The following is a 5,000-nucleotide window of genomic DNA, read 5'->3' on the forward strand; positions in this document are numbered from 1 at the left end:
AGCGATGTCCATGTGAAATATTTCTGGAAGCCAGGAAGCCAAATATACACTCACACATACATACATATATATATATATATATAGTATATATATATATAGATATATATATATATATATATATATAATATTGAAATGAATTGTCTGATTAAAAGCTTCAGTAAAAACATAAAATAAAACGACATCACATACAAACTAAAAATTAAAAATTACGAAAAAACTAAAAACAAAGACAAATCATACAAAAACAGAAATAAAAAATAATAATATGAAAGGTAAAACAAACTACACTCAAAAATAAAATGGCTAACGACCCACTTTGTGTACCGTACTATGAAAACTATATGATAGCTAGTTGAATGCCGGACGAGTTGTTGTTCAATCCGGTTTCATTTTCTTAATAAACACGGACTCTGAAAATTAAAAGGTCCAGTCTATTTGAGGAAAAAGACAGTATTCTAAAATCTAGGTGAGTGAAAGGATGGTCCTGTGCTAAACTGTGATTCCTTATGGCAGAAAAGGGTGGTTTAGAAAGAGGAAACCTAGTTCTAACGGAAAGACCTCTGTGTTCCAAAATTCTGTGTCTAAGCCAGCGGGAACTGGATCCCCACGTATTGCAGAGCACACTGCGAACAGGTAAACAAGTAAACGACACTCGAATTAAGGTCCACAGGAAGAGCAGGCTTCTCCCTCAAAAGTGATCCTACAGTAAAAGGGTTGAGTAAAAACAAATCTGAAACTAACTTGAGGAAAAACTATGCTTAAGTATTTCTTGTAACTTTTTTCGTACCAAGTAGCTATTATGACCAAGGAAAGGCAATTTAATATTACTTATCATCTTTACTAGCAGTATGCCACACCGGTCTGGGACAAAATTTCTCATGTAGAAAATTTTTCAGAACTTTGTAAAAGACAAATACGGGATAAGAATTTTCGGAAAAATAATTCTGGAGGAAGACCATGTCTTGATGAAATAAAATTAAAATCACAACAGACATTGTAAGCTCTATTTATCATAGTACGCATTGAATTAAGTTTAAAACAAACTTTGGTGAAAAAAGAAAAAACTAAGATAATTCAATCCCAAGCCAGTAAAAGTACTTTTCCTATAATAAACGGAAGTCTCAAATTTACCTCTTTTTCGTGTACCTGAACATCTTAAAATGACAACATATTATCCTGTTCTGTCTCACAAGTAAAAGAAATATTAGGATGACGAGAATTAAAATATTCAAAAAATCAAATCCACGTGTGAACGTTCCCTAAACACAAGGGAAGTGTCATCCACGTACCTACGATAATACAAGGGTTTGAAACGCAACAGGGCATTCAGACATCCAAATCCTTTCACAATAACCCATGAAACTAATCTGCATATACAGGTCCAAGGGAATTTCCATAACAACTCCATCTATTTGATTATATAATTTACCATCAAAAGTAAAAAATGCCATCAGTTGTAGCCAATTGTAATAACTTTCGCAAATCTATTTTACTAAGTCCAAAAGTTGTTTATGTGGCTTTTGACAATATTATTAAAAATAATGTCAGTTGTTTCTTTTAATGGGATATTTGTGAAAAGAGAGGTTACATCAAAACTAGCCATTACAACATCTTGGTTAAAATCGAAAGAACACAATTCTTTGACAAACTTGGAAGAATTTGGGACATTAAGCTCACTAAAGTTAGAGGTTTTAAAACTGGAACCAGAAACTTTGATAAGTAATAGCTAAAAGTGCCAGTTGAGGATATAATAGGTCTCAACGGGTTTCCTATTTATGAAACCTTAGGTAGACCATACATATAACCGGGCTTTGACCCTAAAGCAAATAAATTACTATATGTAAACTTCCCCAATCTTATCTCTCAAACTTCTTAACATCCTATTTAATTTGTCTTCTAATTTCAAAATGTGACCCGCAATATCTACATTCAACATCCTAAATTTTGTATTATCAGAGAGTATTTCATTCATTTTATCTAAATAATCAGACTTATTCATTCAATATACAACACCCCTTCCTTTATCTGGCTTTGTAATACAATACTATCATCGTTCTTAAGATTACGTAAAATATTGATTCTGTCTTTATTTAACTGATTGTCACCCTCCTTTCTACGATTAAAGTTTTTAAAAGTCTCATTTGCAATTACTTAAATTTGTTAAAAATTGAAATAAGGTTTCACTACCACAAATGTCACTGTTTCTTAAAGTTGAACATAGTTTTTCAAAACTTAAAGTACTTAAAGAAATTGAATTTCATGGGAGTCAAGGCAAACTCAAGACCAAGAGAAAGAACATCCTTTTCCTCTTTTGTTAAATTTCTGTTAGAAAGATTAAAAAATTATTACTACTACTATCTATTTTCTTACTAACGTCAACACCAAGATTTCTCAACTTTCTGTTGTGTGTAAGCCTAACATCTGTCAATTTCTTATCAACATTGGAATCCAAAAATAGAAGACAGGAAATGTAGTCCAAAAAAGAAAAGATTATTCCTTAAATCCCTATTTAATGAAGACACCTCTGTAAAAATTACCTCTTTCTTACGTTTTTGCGCTTTAACCTCAAAGTCTAATAATTTAAACTGCATGAGAGAAAAGTACTCGTGATGTGAAAATCTCTGGAGTAAACCTTAAATTTAATGAAATTGGGAGTAACACGGAAAATCCTTGCAAGTGTTCAGAAATCGTATGTCCTCCTCAATCTTCTTGGATCTATAGCGTACCTTCTCGGTCCGTCTAAACAACTGTAGCGTTGAGCGGCCATAACGTCTCAAAATAGTCTCAGTAATTGGGCGGCTACTTGGAAATCTTAGCTTGATGATGAATAAAGTGCCAAGACTAGGAAGAACATTCTTTTAATTTAGTTTGTATGTGATGTTCTTTTTATTATGTTTTTATACTGAAGCTATATATATATATATATATTATATATATATATATATATATATATATATATATATATATATATATATATATATATATATATATATATATATATATGACTGGTAAAGGTGTTCTGTAACAACAGAATTCCATCTAATAAAAGGAGCCCATAAAAACACCAAAATGTAGAGAGAAAAGTACTATATTTCAGAGACTGCTGGTCTCTCTCTTCAGGTATATACCTGAAGAGAGAGACAGCAGTCTCTGAAATATAGTACTTTTCTCTCTACATTTGGTGTTTTAGGGCTCCTTTTATTAGATATATATACTATATATATATATATATATATATATATATATATATATATATATATATATATATATATATGTATATACTATATGTATATATATATGTATATATATATGTATATGTATATATATATATGTATATATATATGTATATAATATATGTATATATATATATATAATATATATATATATATATATATATATATATACTATATATATATATATATATGTATGTGGTGTGTGTGTGTGTGTGTGGTGTGTGTGTACGTACGTAACAACTTAATTGTCATCATTATCTTTCTTAATGTTCACAGGGTCAATTTCAAAATGATATTCTTTGATCTCCAACCAAAACATTTGATGTGTTGCAACAAATATCTTTTCTTCACTTGCTTGAATAAATTATTACCGACGCCTTTGCATCCGAAGGCCATTATTTATAATAGTGAAATAATTTTATTCTTAGACCTCAGAAGATCGTCAGGACGAATGCATTTCTTGTGCTCTGGAGAAAAGAACTCGTATGTCACACACGAGAAGTATCGTAAATCTTCGCTTGTTTTGATTTTACAAAAATGCGGTTTCGGTGGGCGAGAAGCAAGAGGTTTTTTTTTAGAAAATCGTCCCGGGGACCATCTTCAACGAATTGGGCAAATGTACGATCACCCACTTAGACGAGACGCTAATTTTGGAATGAATGAGCAGAGCTGTTTTCAAAAAAGAAAAAAAAAAAACTCATTGCTTGCCCATGTTAAGAAAAGAATGTCATGAATATAATAGTGACGGTAAAAGGAGAGGCCGAAGTTGGTCTAAATATTGTGAAAGTAAGTATGGAAACTCTGGGGAGTGAGAAATAGGAAAGAGAAAACTTAGGGTTTAGTAAATAAATCTGAAATACAGAAACAATGTTGCAGACTATCAACGTCGCCAGCAAAGCAGGACGGGGGTCATGAATTATTATGTGACTCAATATTTGTTTGTTTATTTTTGCTGGCTTGTCTGTCTGTCCACAGAATATTCTCAAAATGTCTGCAGAGGTCTGCAACAGATCAAGAAAGATAAGGATATGGATCCCAGCGTTGGTTTATTATATATATATATATATATATATATATATATATATATATATATATATATATATATATATTTATATATATATATATCTATATATATAGTATATATATATTATGGTCTAAATCTCTCATATGTACGAATAATGCATTCGATATTTACCCAGTTCTCACAGAATATTGATGTTGCTTGAGACGTTGTGAAAGCAACATCAATATTCTGTGAGAGCTGGGCAAATATCGAATGCATTATTCGTACATATGAGAGATTTAGACCATCCTACTAACTATCCGATAATCCTATTAACTGGAGTCAAGCAAGAGCCTTAATCCCATGTAATGACACAGTTAAAAGGAATATCATTGAATCTGTTTCATCAAGTCAAATAATAGAAATGTTCTAAATTTAAGTCTTGGTTTATTCAAACTTGATTTTTGGTTTTCATTATGAAAAAAGTTGTAGAGAAATATAAGCAACAAAATTAATATATTCAGTTTTTACATGTTTTGGACTGTAAAGATACTTAATTTGTAGTTTCGGTTAGGGTCAATCTGTTTAGGTTTGTGACCGTGTGATATCAGATAATCCTGGATTATCTCTTTTAATTTTTACCCTTTTAACAATTAACCATCCGGTATTCTTGATCTTGTTTTGTACCTGAGACCTTTTATCTCCAAATTGTACTCATTAACTCCTGGACGATGTCTGAGTAAAGACGAAAGCGCTTGGATTTC

Source organism: Macrobrachium nipponense, chromosome 6, assembly GCF_015104395.2.
Source record: "Macrobrachium nipponense isolate FS-2020 chromosome 6, ASM1510439v2, whole genome shotgun sequence".
Classification (NCBI taxonomy): domain Eukaryota; kingdom Metazoa; phylum Arthropoda; class Malacostraca; order Decapoda; family Palaemonidae; genus Macrobrachium; species Macrobrachium nipponense.